This window comes from Chlamydotis macqueenii, chromosome 14 (genome assembly GCF_036417535.1).
Source record: "Chlamydotis macqueenii isolate bChlMac1 chromosome 14, bChlMac1.mat, whole genome shotgun sequence".
Classification (NCBI taxonomy): domain Eukaryota; kingdom Metazoa; phylum Chordata; class Aves; order Otidiformes; family Otididae; genus Chlamydotis; species Chlamydotis macqueenii.
Window position 1 is genome coordinate 474,706 of NC_141569.1, and position 26,132 is coordinate 500,837.

At 38.5% G+C, this 26,132-nt stretch overlaps 1 protein-coding gene across 1 annotated transcript in view; it reads left to right on the top strand.

Annotated features, from left to right (window-relative positions):
• Positions 1-26,132, top strand: part of KCNIP1 (potassium voltage-gated channel interacting protein 1) — a 395,949-nt gene that overhangs the window by 2,823 nt on the left and 366,994 nt on the right. The gene's annotated exons all lie outside the window — the stretch shown is intronic.

The following is a 26,132-nucleotide window of genomic DNA, read 5'->3' on the forward strand; positions in this document are numbered from 1 at the left end:
ATGCTTTTGTCTTTCTGAGGTTTACTGTTGTGGGAAATATTCCACAGTTCAATGAGATGTAATCCTTAGCTGTGATCTGTGGTTTCTGCTAGTCTTTATTCTAGCTTCTTTCCCTCTGATTACTTAAAATAATAAAATGAGAGTGTCTGAGCTGCAGCTATAAAGTCTTTCCTTTTGCAACAGGGTGTGATGAGATAGTAGCCTCTCTGTGCAGCTAACAGTAAGAGAATAGCACACCTGACACCACTGTGTGGTCACCAGCCGGTTCCGTGTGTCCTGATTTAAATCTGCAAGTGCAGCAAATCTACAAGGTTGTAAGCCAAGAAGTTCATAGCTGGTACCTCTGCAGAGCTGGACTAGCAAATTTTACCAGCTTCCCTCTTAGTGTGTTTTTATTTGGAAAACCTTAGTAACAAAGCAGGGATCTCTGCTGCTGTGCAAAAGAAGGCCTCTTCCACCAAGAGTTTTGTGTACTGAGATGTATGCATTAAAGGAAATGTGCCAGGAGAAGAATGTCCCTTTGTGCCTGGTGGGAGCAGAATAACTTCCTGATTTTCCCTCATGGCTTTGATGGGGTCCGGCACCTGGAGGGAAGAGTCCAGAAAGGGCTCCTGGAAGCAAATTAGTATGGTGAGCAGCAGCTCCTTCACCAAAGTTAACTCAATTTGGAAAGGGAAAAAAAAAAAGTTTTGTGTGAGGTTTCGATGTTCTTGCATGTTACCTCTACTGTGGTATGTGAAATGGCGGTTCAGCCTCCATGCCCTGGGAGCAAGTAAGGGTGGTAAGAATGAGTTTGTTGAAGGTTTCCTGTTGAGCAGAATGGTTAAACAATGGACTTTTATATGTGTGTGTGTGTGAAGATGTTGCTGATGTAATAAAAAACGTAGTACAGGAGGGCCTTGCTGAGTGACCAAAAATGAAGCTGGAATGAGACCTCTTGGATTTCTATTAATGTATTCTAATTATCAATACAAGAAAAGCAAGATTGTTTTAGGGACCAACTCGTTCAAAATGTTCCTTCGCAAAAGCAGATAAGTGTCTGCAAATTAACTACCTTTTCACCTTTGTTCCCGAGCTGCCCCTCTTTCAGTCGTGCTATTAAAATGCTTGCCAAAGGCTCTCATTTCTATTTTCTTGCTTCTCCCATCTCTGTTCTGCAGTGCAGTTCATCTGGAACTGGTAATTTGTCCACTTCTTATAGTTTTAATTGCCTAATTATCTGTTCTGCTGCAGTGATCAAGTCTTCAAACATCTTGCTCTCCCCATAGCCTCCACTAGGATGAAAGAGAAGTATTATGAGTTTTTTACAACTATGTGGTCTGTTTTGCTGCTTCTTTGTGAATCCAAATTACATATAGTCTTCTGAGATGTTATTCGAGATGGTAAGGAATGTACATAGTCCCTTTTAGTCATACATGGACTTTGTCTACTCTCAGTGGAGGGCCATCTTGTTCGTATGGAGCATAACAGCATTGCTTTAAGTTTGTCCTCCTGATTCTAGCCTCTGAAAATGCAAGGGTAGGGTATATGTCGCTGGGTGCCCTATACACATGGGTAAGTTCATTGCAGTTTTTCAAGTGATACCAGGGTTCCTACACCCGTGTGACATATAAAAAGATATTTTGATTCTCCTGTTGTTGTGTAGTCCACCCTCACCCCTTGAATTCTGGCTACCGCCTTTAAATTTAAAGAAGCTGTGATTCAGTGGGCTCTTGTAGAGCTTTTACGTGTCAGTTCTCTCTTTGTAAAACTTTTCTGAGTTTAATAAGGAAAGTGGTTACGGAAGCCAGGTGAATAATATGCTTTTACAGAGTGGGGTTAGAGCTTGTCAACTTGTCCATGTTTTCCAAATGGTCCTGAAAAGTAAGTGAGAGTTTCTGTACATAAAATGTTAGTGTAAAGCCACAGTTAGAGAGGAGCTCCCGCTATGAGCGGCAGGAATGATTGTCTTCACTGTGGACTCTTGCCAAGATGCACAGCTACTGAAGCCTCACAGTTCAGTACCTGATCTTAACTCTGCAAAGTAAAGCTCTCCAATTTCATTGCATAGCTGGTAGGAACTCTTGCGTGGCATGTTCTGTTGTTTTTGTTTTACTTTTTACAAACCCAGCATATGTAGTTATATTTTCACCATACTGATGAATCTTTGAGCCATTAAGCAAGATATACCTCTGTTTGGCATGTTACACATGCTTGTATATTTATGAAAAATGAACTGCAAATAAATCTGTCTTTTCCAAAAAGGCTGCAGTACTTCAGCAATGTGAATATATGTACATGCATTCCACTTCTGCCTTTCTGACTGAGAGTGAGAGGAAGTAGTAATCCTCTAGTCTTTCTTTTAAAACTCTTTATAAACCTCTGTTTCTAGAAACTAATATCTCTGCAAACCTATGGCTGCATGTGTACTAGAAATTTATTGTTTGCAGTGGTTTAGCCCCAAAAGATAAATACGTAATGTTACTTATTCAGAAAATAAGAAAATATTTTCTTATCCTCTGGGAAATTATTCAGGAAATTTTTTTTTTTAGTGGTGTTTTGCAACAAGCATGTGTGTATGTCATGTCTGATAGCCAGGAATATTGTGGAATCTTGGGTGTAGTTAGATATGATGTCACTGGGCAAATTAGGTTCTCTTTTGGCATCTAAACTAATGTTATGAAGTATAACAACTGTGATATTTCTACTCTAAATATGCTTGAAAAATACAAGGCATATCAATTTAACTGTTTAGGTCTGTATTTGAGACTGTAGTAATACACAGTTTCTCTAGAAAAAAATATGTATAGCAATTTCTTTGCCTAACTGATAGAGCAATGTGTAGATTATCTAATAAAAACCACTTTAAATAGCAATAAAATAATCATGTTAGATTCTACAGCATGCGAACAACTTGTGAAAATTTGGTGTCTTGTGGGGAGGTGGTTGGTTTTGTGGGTTTGGTTGGGGTTTTTTTTTGGGGGGGTTTTTTTTTTTTTTTTTTCTTTTCATAACCAGCAGGCTAGACAGGAAGTATGTTGCTGGCAGATGGCTTAAGGCATTTATACTCATGCTGTAGCTATAATTGATATGCTAATTTGCTGTGTAGGTTTTGTCATTTAAAATGGTACAAAATGAACATGCCACAGTGTATTTTGACCTAATGGACCCTATTACTATCCATCTAATGAATGAATTTAAGTGTAAATGGGTAACTTTTGAAGATGGCTTGACATTAGTGGATAGCATGTATTAAATCATCCTAAAATTAGCTTAAATTAGCACATGGAGTGTAATTTTAAGATGTAGTTTTGTCTCCAGTAGCATGATACTAAAGGGTGATGATAGGGTAACACTTATCTGGCTTTTCTGTGCTCAGAAACTAGTCTTAACTGCACATCAACTGATTGTTTTGAGCTATACTCTCTATATATTTTTATGAATTATTCCCGGTCTGTAGAGTGTTTTCAGATGTTGAATCACCTCGGTGCTAGCCGCCAAACATGCGGTGATGTTTCTGCTCCATGCTGGGTGCCTGGTAAAGCTAACTGGTTTCCTGAGCAGGAATCCCATTGTTAGGGATGCAAATGAAATTCTGTCCTGACTTTTCTTTATCATAGTATTTGTGAGATTCCTGTCCTTGGACCTTGATTTTTGTTGTTTTAATATGATTAGTAAAGCTTATAAATGGTAGTGTAATGAAAAGCAGACCTGGGAAGGTTTTAACTATGGCAGCGTTTAAGCTTGTGGTGTAATTGGAATGAATATTCATGGCCAACTTCTTCCACATTTGAACAGCTTTACTAAAAATCAATAGCATGCATATATAATTTGACTTTCACTTCTCAGCTGGTTAAAACTTCTAATTTCATTCTTTGTAATGACTGTTTCACAACCTTTGGCTTGCAGAGCACATGGGTGGAGTCCATTTAATGTCAATAACTAGAAGTAAAGTAGGAGAGGTTTAAAATATTGGGAGACCTGGTGCAGTAGCTCTACATTACAGACTGAGAGAAATTGCTACCACAGGCTTGATGAGGCGCTGATCTTGTAAAGCCGAAATAGAGTTTTGAAAGTGTAAAAATAAAACCTTGTTATATAATTTACATAATTGCATCTAGCAAAAGTTAATATAGTTTTAATCTATTCCAATCTGAAAATTGTCTCTAGCATTTAAAAATCTAGTGAAGAGTGAGTGTTTAACTTTCCTGCCTTTGAAATTTTGAGTGGCATCTTCAACTTTTAGGTAAATTTGTCTTTCAGATGTGCAATAATGGCATGATATTTTTCTAATGCTTGCTTTATGTTGTATGATATGATGGTGTTTTCTTTTGCCATTTGCAAATTCTTGTAGCTGTACGATCAGATCTTTGTTTTTATATTATTTCAGCAAGATTCACATTTAAACTGAGTAATGGAAGATGTAATGAACAAATACATCCATTGTGAAGGAATCATGTGAACTCCAAACAAAGATTCTTGGTGTCCTGGTTCAAATATGAAGCTCAGAAAGTTTTATGCACCTCAACAGCCCAAGTCATCTATGGAATTAGACCAAGTAGGGGTGATGATGTTTCAGATGTTTGGGTGGAGCTGTTCTGCTGAAGCTGCTTCAGTTTTTAGAGATGATTATATAGCAGTGGTGGAGATCTGGAACGTGTGTGTGATGGATGCACTGACTGTGTGGAACTGCTCTGCGTTTCTCAGCCCCTCTTGCAGCTTTCCGACTAATGACACTGGGCCATTTTCCTCTTTTTTATTGGCTTCTGACTATCACACTTTTAATATATCCACTGGATAACTCAGTGCAGTGTGACTAGCAGGAGTGGACTTGAAGGTAGGGATCTAGAGAAGTGCATTGTTTATTTGTTTCTGTGGATCCAACTTGACTTGCATAGAAATTCTCCTGAATTTCTATTGCTATGTAAGTAATGCAATATTTTGCCTGCCTGAAATTTTTATGTGATGTTTTCAGGCCTTGCAGTAAAGATGTTGGTCTTCATCAAACAAAAACAGTTTTAAAAGGGTCTTTGAATTGGCTTTATTTACATATGATCTGCTGTTGAGGGTGACACAGTCTTGGTTTTTCAATCTATACCCTCATAGTTTTGGTATAAATGCCATTTATTTTTTATATATTATCTTATCTATGGATTTTATTACCAAAATATTCTATACCTCAGGTGAATGTGTTGCATAATGCTTTGTGATTAAGGCAGCGATTCACGACAGCAGCACATATATTATCCAGTCTAAATTAGAAATGTGTGTTGACTACAAATGAAATTAATAATAGCCACCTAGGAAAACAACACTACTGGGAATATAATTCTCTCTTTTAAGTGTTTTTGTATGTTTAGTTTGAAAGATGATAATAGAGGATGATGCTGGGGGGAAGGGGTATTCCAGTTAAATAACTGCTCCTAACGTGTGTGTGTTCGCTCTTCCCACTGCTTTACAGACAGACATCAGTTTTCATGATTTCTATCAGTGCCAGTGGGGGTCAGAAAAGAGGACTGTGAGGGCCCTGTGGTCTTCTTTCTGATACCAATCAAATGTTCTCTGGGGAAGTGCAGGGGAACCTTGTAAGCTTTGTATTTAGTTAGGCGATAAATTCCCACTCTCTTAATTCCCAGCGATACCATGTGATGTGGGGAACTGGAGGAGAAAATGAGTAGATAGAAATCTTGAGACCTGACTAGATTATCTGTTGATATATGCAGACTTTAACATAACTATTCACAAACATGAGTTGTTGTTACTTAGTAGGTTGAGTTTCTGTTTAGTGATAATAAACAGAGTAAATGATAAACACAGTAGATCTGTCTTATAAAGAATAACAAAATCATACACAGACTGTAGCTCTAAGCATTGCTATTTTTTGCCTCTTACATTCACAACTCCTTGTGCTTACCCATGAAAAAGCATTATTATTATTGCTCAGTAAAGCTAGTGATGACTTTCATCAGCCTCTCATAATCGATCAACTTTCAAACAGCTGCATGGAGTTCCTGGAATAAACTGGGAATAAAAACTATGAGATATTTTTGTTATTTACCTTTTGGTAAAGACAAACCATGTTACTTTAGATGAAAAAGCATGAGATGTTCCACATCAAAATGCTCAGCCTAATACTATAAAATACGGCTCTTGTCACACCACCTTGAAGTAGTAAAACTGCATCTCACTCTTGATAAAAATTAAGTAAGAACCATCTGGATTCAGTCTAAGAGGCGGCCAGCAAAAATGAAAAACACATTTCCAAACATAAAACCAGAGGGGACCTAAGTAAGCTTGAAGATGACAAAGGCATAAAAAGTGAAGTAGCCTTCTTGATTTTCTGCTTAAAGTCTATGTGCTGTGATGGATTTTTATTTATTTATTTATTTTATTTTTTTTAATTTAATCCCGTGCTTGTCCCATCCCATGTATATGGGGAGTAGCAGTTCTTTCAGTTGTATGTTTTAGGGAAACTCATAAATGTCAGGGAGTTTTTGACTTGGCTCTGAAAATGTTTGCAAGCTCCCCAATTGTTGAATTTTGTGTTTATGTTGGTGCTCTGAAAGGAATTTTATTTTATTTATTTTATTTTACAAAACCATGACACACTTGTTTCAAAAGAAGCATTTTGAGATGAAATTAATAAAAGCATTGTACAAATGTAATCCATACTGCAGATATGGTAACTCAGGTATTGCAGTGATAGTTATTGGCAGCATGGTGAGCTGTGATAACCTGGTTCCTTTCAGTTTTCAAAAGGTCTCACTCATACAATTGTAGTGATGCTCATCACTCAGAAGCTGAAAGAGGTGCTGTCTGCATCAAGGGCTGACATTTGAATTTATGAGTTAACACCTTGTGCTGTGTCCTGTGTTCATCTTAGAAATAATTCTGCTCGTTGTGACTTTTCTGTCTTCTCGTAAATACAGGAAAACAGGAGAAACATTTGCATTTTGAACATTACTTCTGCAAAATCACCATTACAAGCTGAATATATTTGCATTATTTCATGGAGAGGTAAAACATCAAGATGACACTGTCTTGTGAAGGCACCTGTGATAAATAAGCTGTGCATTTGTAAGAGAGAGAAATTACAATATTAGACAAACTTACTTGCCAACCTATAGTATGCAAATAAACTTTATAAAAGCAAGAAAAAGGGGGCACATAGCTAAGATTACTTTTAACAATCTCTGGGATTTTTTTTAAGAACTTAGAGTGGAGGGGAATGAAGCCTTAAATAAACACTTACTAGATATTACCTTGTCCAGCTGTCATACAGCTAATAGCACAAGCAAGGAAACAGACCTTAAATCAAGAATTACTTCAGATGGAGTAAGTCAGACCGTAAGGGGTGACGTGGATGTGATAATGTAGATCTGTAGGATGTAATTCTGCATAGCAAGGATGGGGCACAGAGACCTGGAGCCTGCTTGAAGCTTCTGTGTATCTCTGTTTTGTCAGAGACACTCAGTGTGCTGCCAGCGCTACAGAGCCTAATACAGCATTTTTAAAAACTGCTTTTGTAGGAGCTTAATTGTTTTAGTCCTTCTTCAGACTTACCTGGCTTTGCTATGCACTTTCTGTGTGACAGAAGTAGGTGTCTATGTTGTAGGTATAAAAATTGAGATGCAATATATGCAAGGTGGGGTGGAGGGGAAGAATGAACTTGATGTCTTCTGTTACGGTTTTGTTTAGATTTTCCATAGCATGTCATCTGCTATGGGTAATGGAAGAAACAGTCTGTTGTTCTGTAGTAATCTTCAGTTACATCGATGGGACTCTGGATCAGCTTCTATAGAACAAAACTTTAAGCAAAAATTCTTGTGATTTCTATTTGTTTGTTTATAGTTGATACACTAAAAGCATATTGTCATGCATAAAACTGTAAAGATTATTTGAGAACACTCATGTCAGGATTTATTTATTTTGACACTTTCTTTCTAAATCCTGTTGAATTTTACAAGTTGAGGAGTATATCCCTTTGCAAGGAATCAGAAAGAGAAGAGAATTTTATGAGAGGCCATCGTTTTCCATTATACAGAAATACTTTGCGCTTAATCTGTGTACTTGCAGTGTTTTACATAAATAATAAATAGCTGTAAGAAATTTTGTAAAATTACTGGTCAATAGGTGTAGCAACAAACAGGCCTAGTGGCAAAGCCTGGTGTTTCTAGCATGCTCGCAGTATCTTTCAGCCTGGCTGAAGTCAGCCTTTACCTAGTTGAAGACTATCTATGTTCTTATAAACATCATTTATCTGGGAATGATGACCTAATAGTTAATATTTTTCTCTGCTAAGGAGAATAACGTGAATACAAACTACTCCTTAAAAGTTACTTGAGAACTACAGTAAGTGGTGGTTTGTCGGTAATTATGAACTTATTCCTTGGCTATGTGTTTTCTGGTGTAGTCCCTCATGACAGCTGCACTTAAAGCTGGAGGTTATTGCATTATAAAGTCTGTTCCAGCAGTAAATACTTGACATGGATCCAGAGACGTGTAGATGCTTACTGGAGGAGCGCTCTTCTGTTTGGGAGCAACACGAGTATTGGAGCATTGATCTGTTGGGCGAGGGTCTCATTTAAAAAATGTGTTGCGATATCCAGCACACGTGCAGTGGTACAGCCCCGTGCAGCATTTGAAGATCTGACTGTATTATTTTGGTACTTGATGTCCTGCTGGAAAAGAAACGCTACCCTTGGCAAAATTAACTTGCCATTTCTGAGTGGTGAGATGTTGTAAGTGTTACCCTAGCAAAAGCATAAGATACTTGATAAGTATAGGTATTTGCCAAGTACAAGTATCCTGGGTTTACATTTGAAAAGGACAGTAATTTCTTTAAGTCTTCGTCCCTTGAAAGTATTTTTAATATCCTTTTCCACTGCTATAGGGCCTAAGGGATAGATGTCAGGCAATGTTTGAAAAACTAGTCTGTCTTTAGGTAAATAACTTTATGTGTCTAAACTGCAGGGTGTTTCTTAAATATCTTAGGAAGAGAAGGAGCAAGATATTTCGGAGGACTTTCTAGATTATTGTGAATATGATTCTGGTTCTTTCAAGCTTCTGTTTGAAATTTCAGACTCTTTCCATTTAGAGATATTGAAATTTCAGACTCTTTCCATTTAGAGATATATAAAGCAGACTTTAAGAAAACAAACACACACATTTTCATGGTAATGTCAAAATAATTTGTGCGCTTAATGGCACATGAATAATCTTGTCAATGCTATCCCTGAAGAAAATAAACTTAGCATTGTGTTTTAAAAACCTCAAATATTCTCTAGAGTTGTTCCATGCTGCTCTCTGAAGTACAGTGTTTTGTAAGATGAAATGAACTGATGAATTGCACTTGCAAATTCTAGAACTCAGGTGAACTTCTCCTGGTAAATTCATGACCATTTGAGTTGGTTCAAATGATTTAATTTCTGCAAGTATTTTTATTTTTAGCATCATTCTTAAGCTTTTCTTTATCAAATTAGACTGAAACTTTAAGATACTTCTATTGGTGTGTAAATCACGTTGTCCATGGGTTTTATTACTTTTATCTGTGTTTACTTCTGCAGTCAGTATCTTGTCTATTCCCATTGATATCCCTTTGTAAGGCTGCAGTAGTGCTGTAAAGTAGTCCATATTTTCAGTCTCCATCCTGCTTTATAAAGAGATATTTTTAAGCAAGGTAAATATATTTTACTTTATCACGCTCTTTGTGGCAAATGATGATAGTAACTCTTGGCAGCAAATACCTGCAAATAGTATTAGCGCATATATAAAGCACTGAGTAGCTGGCAGTCAGATAAATTCAAAGCAGACTAAACTACTAATACTGTATACACAAATAGCACTTGCAAGATGGTCCATTCCTCTTTAGGAATGGAACTTGTGAATGTTGCTATAGGAAGGCTTTGTGTTGTGCAAACCAAGAAGCAAAATCTGAGTTTACTTGGAGTAGTTGTTTGTAAGAGGACAAAGGGAAGTAACTGTCCAAGACCTTAGATCCTGAGCCCTGAATTCTGAACTTGATGCTGTAAGTATAAAGAACTAAAAAAAAAAAATATATATATATATATGGACTTGTGGCTCAGAAATTGAAAAATTGTATGTGGCTCTAAAACATCTTCTCTTAAGCCAGCTTATATTAAAAACTCTTTTATTTCATGGTGTTTGGCATTAATGCAGAGCTGTAAATGCAGGGAATTAAGCTAAATTGAATTCCACTACCGCAATATAATTAGGTCCAGTAATAGATGCTTCCTCCTTCGCAAATATTGGCTTTTGTTAGCAGACTTAAACCTCTTAGAACAATTCCCATTTACTTACCCAAGTAAGTAAACTTAAACAAGTTTTGAAAAATAAGCTGGTTTAAAAACTGTAGCTTCAACAAAACAGATACCAAAATGTAGTCTTGTCTGCGTAGTCTGAGCTTCTTGGGCTGAAGCTGCTCTGGGACTGGAAGCTAAGAACACTCGTGTTTGCAAGGACTCGGTGAAGTAGCGTTAGAAGCTCCTGTCTTGAGACGTTCAGGGGGGATCTGTAATTAACTAAATGCTGATTTGGTAAGAGCTGGTAAGTGTTTTAAAAGGGGACTGTGCTGTGCACCTAGCTCTCTCTTTGCCCTCCTGTCCCTGAACCATAGAGGGTTGTGCAGAGGACATACGTTCTGGCAACGGATTGCTGGAGGAGGGGACGTAAATGCTATGTAGCACCCGGGAACATTCTCCAGCCTAAAGGGAGCCTGAAAAAATGAATGTCTTGCAACAGGGATGGGGCAGCAGAGTGGGCTGCCGACACAACGCAAGACTGGAACTGAGACACAAGAGGCTCTGACTGCTCCTGACTGCCTCATGTGACAAGGGACGTTGTCCTTAGTTTAGTACTTATTGGGAAAGAGATATAATGATATGAGAAGCCTGTCTTTCATGCAAAACTTTATATTTAAACAGTATGATGTACAGGTTCCTTCTTTTATAACTTACCAGGAAAATAATGACTGGAAATCTTGCTTCAGGCATTTGCTGAGCCTTTCTCTCTGTCAGCCCTGTGTTGCAAGGGACTTATTTTCTACTTATCCACAGCAATATCTCTTGGCATTTGCACTGCTTTTTGCTTCTAATACTGATAATTAAAGCTATCAATAGGCTACTGATACAAGATGGTCAGATCAAGTATCACAAACATTTGAATTTCTCCTTCCATTTCATGATGTAGCACAATTGCAATACTTGCTAGGATGCAGATTACTCAGGGCTAGAAATGCACTTGCTGGCAATCTTTCTGGTTTCCCCTCCTGTTTCCAGTTAAACTGTATGTAGACTGGTATAGGTATACCAGTCAACCAAAGTGGAAGTCATATGGGCTCTAAATGGAGTATGCTGTAATGACATTGCTGTATTAGAAAGTAAAGAATGAAGTTGCATAAGGGACCAGGGAGCAGAAAGGACTGTAAACCTGAAAAGGCACGGAGAAGCCCGGAGAAGAAATATTCCATGTAAGCAGTTGTCATGGTTCAAATTTACTAATATGCATCTTTTCCCTGCTCCAGTGTTCCACTAATATTAAACAATACATTACAGAGATCAAAGGGCTCTCCTATGTGTTCCTTAAACAACAAAATCAACACAAAAAAAAAACCCAAACAAAACAAAAAAAAAAAACCAAACCAAAACACCGAAACAAAAACTCCAAACCTGCCCATACCAAATAAAATTCTGTGAAGCAGCTTTTAGGTAGGATTTTTATGCTCTGGAAGCAAGTTTGCCGCAGGAGGGGAATGCAGTTTCTACAGGCCAGCAATCGGAGTTGTTTCCAGGTGATTCAGGAGCCCTAGTGAACTATAAAACAATTAAGGTAAGCTGTCCTTTACTGTCCCTTCTGAAGTCTCTTGTGTAAAAAGAAGTTTTTCAGCTTAAATCAACTGTCTTTTGTGCATAGAAGCACAGTAATGCAGACTTCTCCATTCTGCTTTCTGTTTTGGAATTAAAGTTGGCATTTTTTTTTTTCTGATGAGAGTACCAGCAGCATGGGATGGAATCTCAAAAAGAAGTGTTTTTCTTTTTTGGTCCTGGTTTCAGGAGAATCATTACAGATGCTTATGCTTTTACTACCTAGTTTACTGCAGTGGTGTATCAAACTGAAAATACTGCATCATATCCTCAGAGTTTTTCAGCTTGCACAATATTGAAGTTTTTCGGTATCAATGTTACAATTGCCTGAAATGTTCATGATGTTAGAGTCATAAAATGGATATTTCAGTTTCGAGATGTTGAAGGAGGAGGCTAGGGAAATGAAATAATTTAGATGCTAGTGTCTACATTTTAACAGGGAAGACCCTGTCCGAACTAAAGAATGGCTTAAATTTATGCTTGGTTTCAAGTCCTCTGTGTACAAAATTGTCTTGATTGCTATCTTCCAGGTAAAGCATGAACAGTAATTTAACTTTCTCATTATTCTTCATCCTTGAGTTAAACTTCTTAGCAACCTATATGTGTTTTCTTTCTAAATTCATTAGTTCATGACTTTTTGCCCTTGCTTCTTGTTGAATTTCCAGTAACATAATGTGAGAAAGCCAAGAAAACTGCCTGGAGATATTTCTTTTAATGATTTTGTGTTAGTGCTGCCATGCCCCTGCATAGAATTCATTTGGTAAGAAGGCTTTATAGGAATACCTGTCTCATGCCACTTGGCAGGGAAGGCACAATGCTTAATTGTAATGAGTATTGATTGTTTTTAATTTGTTTGCTCTACAGTAAGAACTAGCTTTCTCTTACATCGGTTACGGAAGAGAAGTGCAAGTTGAGTGACCCCCCATTTCTCACGTATCCTAGACCGCTCTCATTGGAGCCATGCAGGGTACAAGAGCACAGTGTGGCTCTTGGGTGGATAGTTAGGCAGCAGAGAGATCTATTTGCTCAGGATTTCAAATTGCAGCAAACTTACTTGGTTCTCTTAATGGGAATCCTCTCCCAAAAGGCTCTAGTTTGAGAGGGAGAGGTTGATTTGGAATTGAAGGAGAACTTGGTGCTCTCTCTCACCTGGTTCCAGAGTCACAGTCCCTTGAGAGCTCTGGTTTTGTAGTTAATCACTTACAGTTTTGTTTTCTCCTTTCATGTGCCCATGAACAACCACCATGTTACCATATTACTGACACTACTTTTTTTTTTTGGTTTTTTTTTTTGGTTTTTTTTGTTTGTTTTTTTTTTTGTTTTTTTTTTTTTGTTTTTTTTAGATGAGTTGGAACTTGAGACAATTTCCCTCATGGTGTCTTCCTGGGAAGTTTTTTTTATGTTTGACTTGAGCATAATCTGTATTTGAAGAAAAAAATTCATAATGACAGTAATAGAAATAAGGATGACTCTTTTTTTTTAAGATCTGTAATAATTTACTCAGGTTAAGAAGTGAAAGAAGGCATGGGATTTTTTTGTGTTGTGTTGTTTGTTTTGGGTTTTTTTTCTTCTTTTCTCCTTCCTTTAAATGTGTGAAATATTGTAATGACTTTATCCATCATGGATGATGATGCTACGTTTGCTTCTGCTATACTTCAGAAATGGATAAAAAGTTTTTGCTGATAAGCCTTTATGCAAGACTTTGCATTTAGATTTTAGTCAGCTCAAAAATGTATTTAAAAAATAAAAAGACTGTAAACAGCCAGGCTATTTAGTATTTGCTGCACATCTGAAGCACCTTAACTGTTAAAGTGATTTCATTACAGGTGCAAAATGAATTATATATGAAGAAATTTGTAGCAGACTTAGTGGATTCAGATAGCCATATACAGGTGTGTTGGGCTAAAATCTGCTAACTGTGATGTAGCTGTGATCCTCCCTGAGACCTGTCATTGCATGTCCATAGGTATCAGTTGCAGCAGTTGTATTCCGTTTTCAGATCAAAGTAACTTTCGGATTGATTTGACCAGGTAATAATGCCATTTCAAGCTGCTTCACCAGAGGTTCATGCCAGCGTGGTCTTGGAGACCTCTGGCATCCTGTCAGTCACATCCTTGAACAGAGGCATAATTCAGAGCAGATTGAGGGTTCAAGAAATAAAAGGACTTTTAACCTTGAAGCTATATAGGAAGAGTCACTTGCTTGGTGTAGTAATAAAGGAAAAAAAAAGCTTCTTATGCTAATCTTTCCAATGAGGTGCCTCTTGTTCTCTGCATGGAGTTCCTGGGCTTTGTTGCAACAGGAAGAATTGAACAGCTAATTAAATAAAGGAACAAAAAGTTAATGACATTTCATCAAATTAGTTAAACTTGGAAATAAACTTTTAGAGTGTACTATTCCCGCTCATCCAAAATAAAATGTCGTAAATGCAGGTCTATTGTAAACACCCTAGTATCTTCGAAGATTGTAGTGAAAACCTGTCTGCTTCTTGCGTAGTCATGCCTGCTGGGAGGGGTTGGGAAGACAGTGTTACTGGCTAAGGTGCTCTGAGCGCTGCGTGTTGTTAAAAGGCTCTGCTTTTCTCACCACCTGGCAGCTGCGGTGCTTGGGAGGTATTGCATTGGTGTGCCTGTTGTCCGGCTTTACTGTAGCACGCTCACGGGAGATGGAAGAGAAGTATATCTCTTCCTCAATATGCCAACTGTTGACCAGGACATTTTGCTACAGCTGAAGGTATTGAGGATCTGCCTCTTCACAGGAAACAATTTTCTTTATTTTTACCAGTAGCTAGTACTTGATGCATCTCTGACTGAATCCCAGAATGATTCACGTGGAAGAACTCTTGTTCCACACCTGACTTTTGGGCAGGATGGTGCTGTGCTTGTTGATGGAAGCTCATTGCCATTCCTCCACTGTCCAGCAAGTGCAGAAAGGAGGATGCAGTGTTCTATATAAAAATGCTGTTGTTTTCCTATTATGCAAATAGCAAACACTGCAAGTTACACAAGTCAAAGAAATTATTCCAATCCACCTCTTAACACACTTTGTTCTTTATTTGTCGCTATATGCAATTATTTATATTCACAATAATTTTTAAAAATCCCCATTTCCAAATGGCTGTTTTAAAAAAAGCTGGCTTTTTTCTACAAAGGTTTACCTTCTCTTACAATAAGACTATATTGCAATGTACACTTAATATATATTGTACAGACTGAAAGTTTTTAGAGCCGAAGGACTTTCAAGTTTGCAGTCGGAAAATAGTGATGATGAACAGTTTGGTGCGTAGGATACAATTTAACAGATCTTGTGCTGTGAAAAGCACCCAATAAATACATGTCAGGATGGCTTATTACATACTGCTTTTCAGAATGAATTAAGTAAATTGTGCTAGATGCCAGCCAACAAGAGCTGATTTGAGAAATGATGGCTAACGGCTGCCTCTTTATGCCTGGGCTTTGTAAAGCATAGTGTGTTTATCTAACAGATAACGTTCTGTTTGGGTGCAGCATTTGGTGAAGCAAGCTGACTAATGTCTGAATGAAATCTTTGCTCTAGTCTTGCGCAGACTTGATTGATTGCCTTTTCCTAGTCATGTATGTGATTGATAATAAATAATGTCTTCTGCTAATTTAAACTAATTGAGTTTTTGGCAATATGTGCATACTGGGAAGGGGAGATCAGCAGGTCCTAATTCCCTAATTAACCTGCCTTAGAGTGAGAGGTGAGATTCTGTGAGAATGCAGAAATCCCTGGACTTCTGTGGAAAATAGTAACAGTAGGTGTCTAAAGTCCATGCTGAAAGCTAACCTTTCACTTATGTTGAGTCTGCTGAATGCTACGACACCATTCCATTAAATTAAGTGCTAGATTGGCCTAAAACTAACCTCATCAGGAAAATGCTGCTTTTCTGTGAGCCAGATCCCAATGCCAAGGTGAGCACCAGTGTCTGGATCAGCGGGAACATTGTGCACGTAGGAAGAGGGGAGAGATGTGTCTGTCCCCTCAGGAAAAGCTGTTAGGTCAAATTAGCTGTAACAGTGACTCAGCCATCAGAGTACGCCAGTGAGAGTATTTTGAGATGGATAACTTTCAACCTGCTGACACACTCAAGCATTTTAAGGACTGTTTCAGAACTGCGGGTGATTCAGCAGCCTAACGAGCATTAGTGCCCTCATTGACTTCTTTCGCAAGATTAGATAGGAATTGACTCTCAAGATCTCTTGATTCTCAAGAGCACCATATGATCGAGTGATAGTTGTCTGACAGTGTAAGAAATACAGGTTACAGAACATTAAAGCAGTAGGTTGTTCTCCCAGTACCTTTGACTTGTTGAGGAGAGGACTAGTAGAATGTAGTATACCTGAGAGTTTTATGGGATGTAAAAATAGAAAATGGCAATGTTATGGCTTGTATCATGGAGGAAGAGGCTTATTGTAACTTTCAGTATATCAACTGTTTGCTTAGAAAAGTAAAGTTTGGGCTGTGTTTTGTTTGGGTTTTTTTTATGTTGCATATTGACTCTTTGCCCTAATGGTATTGCAGAGGATTGTCTTTGGTTCAATGGTCTTTTTCTATAATGTCTATCAGAAGATGTATTGCACTAAAAATTTACACCCACACAGCAATATCGTGTTTCAATGCAGCAGTAATGCAGAAAAATTAGAAATGGAATTTGAGATTTAATGTGAAAATAGTCATGATTAATGACGGGCATCAAGGTTTGCCTCAGTGAAAAGTGCATTTTGATTGGTTGGGTTGATTTGTCTCGTCATACGTGGAGCGGGTACACTAGTTGTTGGTTTTCTTTTTTAGAGGGAGAGAGAGACAGGGAAATGACCTGAGTTATGAAAGGAAAATAATGCTAATTATACGGCAGGAGGCTGCATTGCTTGTCTGCACATGGTTGACTCCTCTTCCTCTTGAGTAAGGTGTTAGAGGAGTGTTTCACTGGGATACATTAGTGCTATATTCAAAAGTACGTGGAAGTGAGGTGGGTCTTTTCTTCTTAAAATGGTAATATGTGGTTTAAAAGTTATTAAAAATGTAAACTATTATTTCCTGTTCCCTGAATTCAGTGCAGTAGGGTTTTTCTAACTTTCTTTTGAACGGGGTAATATTTTTCAAGTCAGACTTGTTGACTGTTATCTCTTTAAGTCTTTTTTTTTTTTTTTTAAATGAATAGAAGATCAGAGGCAAAACTGGAGTAGATTTAGTATAATTTTCAAGTGTTAAATGATAGATTTCTATGAAGTTCCCTAAAGAATGGTCGTGTGAGATTACAAACTTCTCTCATTGCAATTTTTCTCTGGCATACACCTTCCTTTGGAATTTATAGCCTGAATTTCTTTATGAAATTAGTTGTGCAGGAGGGAGGTTATTGAAGTGAGAAAACGTGTAGAACAGAACAAGAAATTGGTGCAGAAGTGAACCCCGCAAAAGAGAAAGATAAATTGGAGCAGAAAGAAGAAAATAAGTACAAAAAATAGATAGTCCCAGTCTGCCTAGGGAAGGCAAGAGTCTCATTTATGTCTGCCAAAGCTCTATATAAACAGAAAAGAAAAATCTCACTTTTTAAAATTGTTAAAAAGTAGTATTGAAATACAGGCTATGCTGTCCAATCTGTCATGAAACTCAGCCTTAGTTCTCCTTATTTTTTCAAATGTGTCCATAGTTTTAGCGGAACTGGAAAGCAAATTAATATTACTTAAACCAAATGTATCTTACAGGCCACTTGTAACTTGTGCCAAAAATGTTGTTGTTCTTCCTTACTGTTTGCAGTTGCACGATGAGAGGTGCAGAGAGACTGGAGAGGTGGATGTGTGTGGACTGTCATCTGTGTAAATATGTTGTTACATTGAAGGATTGCTACCGGCAATATTAAAACACTATTCTACAGTACTCAAACACAAAATATTACATCTGTTACTACAGAAACTGATAAGGAAGTCAAAAGTTTCAGTCTTAGCTAGTTTCAGTCAAGAGCCTCAAGGTCTCAGCTAGCTGGATCTTGAGGCTCTTGAGTCAGTCAGCAGAGTAGTCCTGCGGTATCAGTTGAAAAGGCTGTTATTAATTCTTGTTCTCATCATGAAACCAAAAAGATAGATAAACATCAGTTTGTGTTGTTTAGTCCTTAAATTTTATTTTGTCAGAGTGCAGTATGTGCAGATCTCTTTGAAATATGTGCTTTATTTTGATACTTCTGGTTTGCATTCATCAAATGTCAATATATTTACTATGTCCCTGCTCCTTGCAGAGAGGTTGGGCTCGATGACATTCAAAGGTCCCTTCCAACCCAAACCATTCTATGATTCTATATGAAGGATAATAAATAACTCTTTTGAAGTCAGTTAGATAGTGGATTTAATATTATGGTACAATAGATAATACTAGATGCAGGTAAAGTTAAAGAATTTACTAATAAACCAGATTTTATCTTTTTTCTTTGTTCAGAACTGCATGATTTTAGGATGGTCTGAGGGAGGATGGCAGTGTTAGGTGACAGCATTTGTTAAATGACAGGGTTCACAGCCCTGCATAAAGGAGAGCAGTGACAGTATGAGAATAATGGACATCAAAAAAGATTTTAGCAGGCTTGGGAAGCTGGTATGCAATCTTCTGGGAAGATAATATTAAGAGAGCTGGTCAGCGCTAGAAAGGGCAGGCAATGATCCTGATTGTACAGGAAGATAAGCACTGTAAGAAACTAATATAGATGAAATAGTGGAAGCATGTTAGGATAAGAGCAAAAAGGCCAAGGTGTAAAATGAGTTATTACAACTGGCAAGGGACTTAATAGATGGCAATAAAAGAATGTAAAAATACACTGGAAATGAACAAGACAACAGACAAGGATCATGAGTGCTGAGTGGCTCAGGGCTGAAGTAATGGCTGATTCTTCCTTCGGCCTTCAAAAAACGGTTTATGTGACTTGCTGCTTCACACAATTAGTTGCTACAAGGAAAGGGAAGCGCAGATGGGAACAACAACTAAAAGTATTTCGGTAAGTCAGACATGATGAATTCATACTACCTAATGAAAATCACTATTGAGGGCTAAATCTGTGCAATCTTCTGGCTGTTAGAATTTATTTCTGAGAACAGGGGAAATTTGGAAAGCGCAATTACTGTATCTGTAACATGGCATGGGGAAAAGAGAAGATGTAGGCCAACCAGCCTGACTTTCCTAAACAGAAAGATAATAGAACAAGTTGTGGAAAAAAGCCCGACTGTTTGAGATATGAGCCAATTTAGAAATTATTTCCGCTTCACCATTCTCTGCCGACTCAAAAAGCAATACATCCCTCCCCAGCTAGTCATCTTTGTTTTGTTAAAAATCAAATGTGCCAAACCCCACAGCAAAACAAACAAAAAGCCTCCCACTTGTGCTTTTATTAGCAAAACTTTCCTAGTGGGAATGTCGGAAACAGGAGATGCAGTGCTACTTTATTAGGTTTTGTTTTGAATGTACTGTACCTAACACTTGATAACCACAGTAGGGAAATACCTTATGGTTGGAATTCCTGTTAAAAGTCCATTTTAAAAATCCATTTAAATACCTCACCCAGATCTACTATCAACTCAATCTGTTGGTACGTTGCTATGGTTAGGTGTATGCAGCAGGTGCTCTGCTTTTTTTACAGTTGGTGAGGTAAGTTGACAAAAATTGGGATTAGGAGCATGACAACTCTGTACAACTTCATAGAATAAGTGTTGATATGCAGCGTAATACAAAAAAACTGGTAGCATTACAGGCGGGTGATTAGGGATTGTTTTTCCTTCTGTTGATGATGTTTGTGCTCTTGCAACTAGCTTTCCAAAGTGCTTTTGTCTGATTACTTTACTTGTGATAATTTTACTGTCATATTTTTCATCCTTTTCCTAACCTTTCCTTGTCCCCAGCTCGTCAGTGATTATTTGGAGCACAAGGTGTGTGGTGAGTTTGGGTTTGGTTTTGGAGGTTTGGTTTTGTTTGGGGTTTTTTGTGTTGGCTTGGGTGTGGTTTGTTTGTTTGGTTGGTTGGTTTTGTTTGTTTTGGTGGTTTTTTTTTTTCCATAAACTGTGCCACTTCTGGCAACGTAAATCTCTTGTTCTGTTTTTAAGCTGTTCTTATTCTGTTGCAAGCTTGCTCCTAGATAGTCTTAGGTTATAGTCCCCCATGGGTAGGATCTGGGGGGAAGCACAACTGCTTTGCAATAGCAACTTAGATGGGTTCCAATTTTGCTTGTATCTCCTGCTACTAGGAGCTGTAAGGGAGATGCAGACTGCTAAATGCTACCGGTCTGTATGGAATTGTTTTTCAGCCACAGTGAGACTCACGGGAATGGTTTCATGAAATTGTGTGTCTTTTAGTCACTTTGCTTTTGAATGCTGAAAAAGATAAAGAATTGGCTAGGGGGCCGTGCCCAGCGGGTGGTGGTTAATGGAGTCAAGTCCAGCTGGCAGCCTGTTACAAGTGGTGTCCCCCAGGGGTCGGTACTTGGGCCCATCTTGTTCAATATCTTTATTGATGACCTAGACGAGGGGATTGAGTGTACCCTCAGTAAGTTTGCAGATGACACCAAGTTGGGTGGCGGTGTTGATCTGCCTGAGGGTAGGGAGGCCCTTCAGAGGGATCTGGATAGGCTGGATCACTGGGCTGAGCTGAATGGGATGAGGTTCAACAAGGCCAAGTGTCGGGTCCTGCACTTTGGCCACAACAACCCCATGCAGCGCTATAGGCTCGGAGCTGAGTGGCTGGAGGACTGTGAAGAGGAAAGGGACCTGGGGGTGTTAGTTGATGCTCAGCTGAACATGAGCCGACAGTGTGCCCAGGTGGCCAAGAGGACCAACGGCATCCTGGCCTGCATTAGAAATAGTGTGGCCAGCAGGAGCAGGGAGGTAATCATCCCCCTGTATTCGGCACTGGTGAGGCCGCACCTTGAGTATTGTGTTCAGTTTTGGGCCCCTCACTACAAGAAAGACATTGAAGCCCTGGAACGTGTCCAGAGAAGGGCAACAAAGCTGGTGAGGGGTCTGGAGCACAAGTCTTATGAGGAGCGGCTGAGAGAGTTGGGATTGTTCAGTCTGGAGAAGAGGAGGCTCAGGGGAGACCTCATTGCACTCTATAGCTTCCTGAAGGCAGGTTGTGATGAACAGGGGTTTGGCCTCTTCTTCCAGGCAACAAGCAGGACCCGAGGAAATGGCCACAAGTTGTACCAGAGGAGGTTTAGATTGGACGTGAGGAAAAACTTTTTCTCTCAAAGAGTGGTAAGGCACTGGAACGGCCTGCCCAGGGAGGTGGTGGAGTCGCCGTCCCTGGCAGTGTTCAAGAGGCGGCTTGATGAGAAGCTACAGGATATGGTTTAGTAGCTGTGGCAGCAATGGTAGTGGGAAGACGGTTGGACTAGATGATCTTATAGGTCCCATCCAACCATGTGATTCTATGATTCTATGAAAAGCATATATTAATTCTTACAACTATGATTTGTACCTTCATTTTTGGCAATCAGATAAATTCTGAATTTTTTCAATTAATATTTCTCACTACTGCAATCATGTGCCAGTGTGTACTTTTGATATGGAATTAGGCTGAAAGGATGAGGGCAACAAAATTACACTTTATCTGTTGGTTCTTCTTGTTTTGAATTCATTTTTATCCTCTGAGAAATAATTTTTCAAATCTTAATAGGCATAATTATATTCCTGTACACTGCTATGATTTAAGTATCATCAGTTTGAGCCTTTAAATTTAATTCCTTTTTTATACTGCATTCATGTAGACTCTTGGTATTTTAAAGCAGTATAAAATACTTGCTCTCAACACCACCTGAGAGACTTTAAATGTCAGCTGAAGGGGTGATTTGCTGTATTTCCATGTAAATAAATTCTGTACAAACAGGAGCCTAAACAGTGCTGATTTTCAGAATATAAAGTAATGAAACAAACATGTTGTTAATCTTGTTCCAAAACAGCTACTGTAGGTTTTTATTAATAACTTTTAAAAAATTCTGCCTTCCAGTGAAGAACCAGCTGGGCACCAGACTTCCTGTATTGATCCATTCATTGAACTTTTAAAGAGGCTGTGACACTACAGGAGACCTCATTTATTAGGAATTTTTTCAAGTGGCTGGTGACAGTGAGAGCTTCAGTTATTACGTGTCCCATGCTGACAACCACATGTTTACATAGTGCAGTCTGGAATTTGCATCCTTTTGCGTAGTGTACCCAGCCTACAGCCTCCCGTCAGCTGGGGCTCGCTCAAGGAGCAGGCTGTGACTGCGTCAGTCGTCCTAGTGGCCTCCGATTTCTTTCACAATGTGTGCCTGGAAATGGCTGTTATGTGACAGTCATTGTATTAAGAGATACATATTTTTATGACTCACTTTTTGCTTGAAAGGTCCCTTCTAATTTGTTTTCCCCTTTAAAAACAAAACAACTACCACCACAAAAACCCAACTTGCTTCAAACTCTCCTAAAATGTCCATTCCCTACTCGCCTACAAATACCAACAGTACGGGGCTTTTTTAGGTTGGGTAGGGTTTTTTGTTGTCTTTTTAAAAGGCTCTTCTGTCTCTTACTGGCACTTTAGGCTTGTTCATTTTGACAGATTTTATTTTATTTATTTTTTTTTTTTTTCCTCCATCCATGAAAGAGCACATCTCTGAGACTGGATTGTGTTGGTGAAAGTGTTCCATGACCTTTATGGCCAGGACTATGGTTCTTGCACTTCTCTGGAAGATTTCCAGAACCTCTACAGTGCTCATGTGCTCTTTAGTCCAGGCAAAATATTTCGATGCGTTTGAAGGGAGCTGACTCTTAGGTACAGAGTTGTGTAGAGAATGTTTGGGAAAAAGCTTAACAAAACAAAGGAGTTTTGTGATGCAGGTGTTGTATGTTTGCTGACATTAAATGCATTTTAGCTGTTATTTAGTGCTAACTGAAATATTTAGGATTTTTAATAGCTTTTAAGCAAACTTGACAACTGTCATTCTGAAACAAATTGATAATGTTTTGGCTTTTTCAACACAGTCCATAACTCATACGTGTTGCTAACTCTTTTTACATTAGTTAATTTATACTGTAGTAATATCTACTGGTGAAGCATCTGTTTTTATCCTCTTACATTAAGCCTTATAAATGAGACTAATAGTGTGATATTATTGCAACAGTTTCTTGACTCCCTTGCCTTAAATCCTGTTCTCAGCTTTGGTCTGCCCTACCAGTTCAGTGTAATCAGTATCTCTCTGTAATCTCCCTTCTATTTGCAAGTGTCTCTGTTGCTAGTTATATAATGCATATTTAAATACTCTGGAAAAGCAACTGATGTTTTAGCTATTAAAAAACCCAAATAGCTTTGTGCTTTTTCTGAACCCAATTTAGTATGTGACTTCTGGGACGTAGATGTGACAAAGACTGGAATTTGATCATCTGTGTTCAGGGGCTCCTTGACCTATGGTAAAAATGAGGTGTCACTCAGCAGCTCTGGCCTGAAGCTGCCACTGAGTCAATGAGTCGGCTGTGAGTCGATTCAATACTTGATGCTTCTGCTGAGATCAGCAGGCACAGCACGGTTGACACTGTTATTTCTCATCACTGTGTTGTAAAAGGGATGGCTTTTCCAGAGACGATGCTCAGAATGCTGCAGGCTGAGCCACAGTATTGAGCAGCTTACGTATGTGGCTCACATCTGAGCCAAAATTTCACTTTGCTTTCCTCATCTCCAATGGCATACCCAATCTTTTAACACACATAGCTACATTAAGACCTGTGGGAACAGAGAGTGCGGCGCAGCTGTCTGATACTGAAGAATTTGAGCTATGTCCTTGAACACCACTTGCTCAATAACAAAAACCAGCAATTAGAACAAGATAAGTAAATACCTAAGGCAAAAATAGTAAAGACGACTAAAAATCTATAACCAATCCAAATGAAGTTTAAGGCACGTGAACAGTATATTACTACCAATTGAATTAGATGATTTGGCACGTGTATTTCGCGTGTAACTTAGAAAAGATATAAAAGACTGAGGCTGACGGACAATAAAGGTCGCCAGTACTCCATCCACGAGGGTCCTGTCGTTATTGCAACAAAGACCAAAGCCAAGAGGTCCTGTGCCTAAAGCACAGATGGTAGGGCACACTTAAAGAACTGTATGCATTCAGAAAATGCACAAGTGCCCCCCCAGGGTGGCCACTCTGGGGGGAACATTGACTTGCTACTTCTGAAGAGTATATGATACATATGTAATCCAAGTTTGGGTAATCTGATTGATTGTACCACATTTTAACATCTTTACAAGTTCTGTTCATTGGTGCTATTCCATTGCTTTACTGAAAGCAGTCAAGAAGGCAATGAATTATTTCCTTTCCACTAGCGAGGCATGAAGAACCACTAGTGAGGCATGAAGAACTATTTCAGGGGCTGCAGAGGGGAACATCAGGAGCTATAAAAGGAACAGGGGAGACTTTTCAAATTTTTGTCTGTGGAAAGGCAGACTAGAACTTCTATAAGCTGTTTTAAAGCTTCTATTAATGAACATCTTTATACAACTACCTCAGTGCTGCATTCTGAATTCCTTGATGCAGAATTTCTCATACAGGTTTTGTTTTTGTTGTCACTGTCTGTCTGATAAACATGTGTTTGTGGAAGACTTAAAAAAAAACCAAAACCAAACCACCATGCAAGTATTCCTTTAAAGGGCTAGCTGTTTTTTTCATGACAAGCCCAAGGCAAAAAGTTTGACGTGCTAAGTTCAGAGCTGGAGAAGGTGGGATCTCAATCTGCTGTAGCTGTGATCTCTGTGTCAGCGGTGAAGCACCTCAGTTCCCACACCTTTAGGAGTTCAAGTCTCCCTTGGTTAGCCAGACATCTGGGTTTTGCACTTAGAACTCCCTGGTTTTCCAGCCACTGACAGAAACAGATAAAAGGATGTTCGTTCCCTTGTTCATGCCACTGGCTTCAGGATAACAGGAAAAAAAACCTTTTATTTAAGTAAAGGCAGCAAACGTTTACTCACACAACAGTGCCTCTATGAAATAAGTTTAATGTATTCTGTAAAAAAAAAAAGGTGCTGTAAGGGCAAAAACTGTTGTGCCAAAACTCAACTCTCTGCAGGCCAGATAGTTTATTTACTCGTGTTTATCTGTTTCATCGTAACTGTTTATTTTTTAGCCTGCAGTAGGGACAGACTTCACATTATTCTGGGTATGCAAGATTCAGCCATGGTTGTGGGGATTTCCTCCCCACAAAGCAGAACATAATTCAGTTTTGTGGCCTGTCCAACAATCATTTCTCTGTCAATATACATAGCATAAGAATAATTAATTGGAGACATTTGCTCATTGCAACTATTGCATGAGGCAAGAGGTGATAATTAGTTGCTGCAGACTAGACTTAAAGTCTGGTCCTATGGTTTCAGGCTGCTGAGGCTGACAGCCCTGTTGACTGAGAGGTCACATGGTTATCAAGAGTACTCTCCAAAACTAAGTCAAGATTTTTTTCTTTGTTTACAAATAAGCATATCCAATGTTTTGGAATGTTCCATCAGACAGAAAATTATGCAGTGCTTTAGCAAAGTATAAACTGATAGGTGCATCAAACGTGATTTCTTCTCTCAACCTCTATCTTTGAGCTTTTTTTTGGCGACACTTTAATGCATTGTACTGTCTCATTAGACTTGAACGCATGTGAAGGAAATTATTTAAAGTCTATTCAAAGACTTTATATAAGAATGGCTTTGAGTTTCATTGGACTACACACCCTATATTTACTACATTCATGTCTTGTTCCACATGTGGGATAAACAATTTACTGAAGGGATGGAGCCTTACGAACAACTCTCTCCCCTGCTTCTCATCTGTAATATTAATATTGTGATATCTCTTTGCGAACTTAGTATTTTCGGGTGTTCTCCTTACTTGCTTTTGGTGCTGAATGCAGAATAACTTGTTTAGCATGCTGAGACTTTCTGAAAATCTGCTTGGAATTGTAAGAGGTAAGAAGTAGAAAGTACATCTTCAAAACATCGGGTTTCCTAGATAAGGCAATTGCAGTAACGCGTATTTAGCAAGGGTAACATCAGTTTTTTTGGATTTATTATATATAGAGGTATGTGATGAAAGAGTAAAGGGAACAAACCTGTGCTGGTTTGGCTATGGCTCTGTTGTGAGTGTTTTTACCCGTATGACAGCTTAATTTCTGTGCAGATGTCATATGGCACTTCTAGGGAACAAAGTGCAGGGTGTAATGAGACTACTTGTATTTATTTAATAGCCGTATAGATATTTTTAGGAAG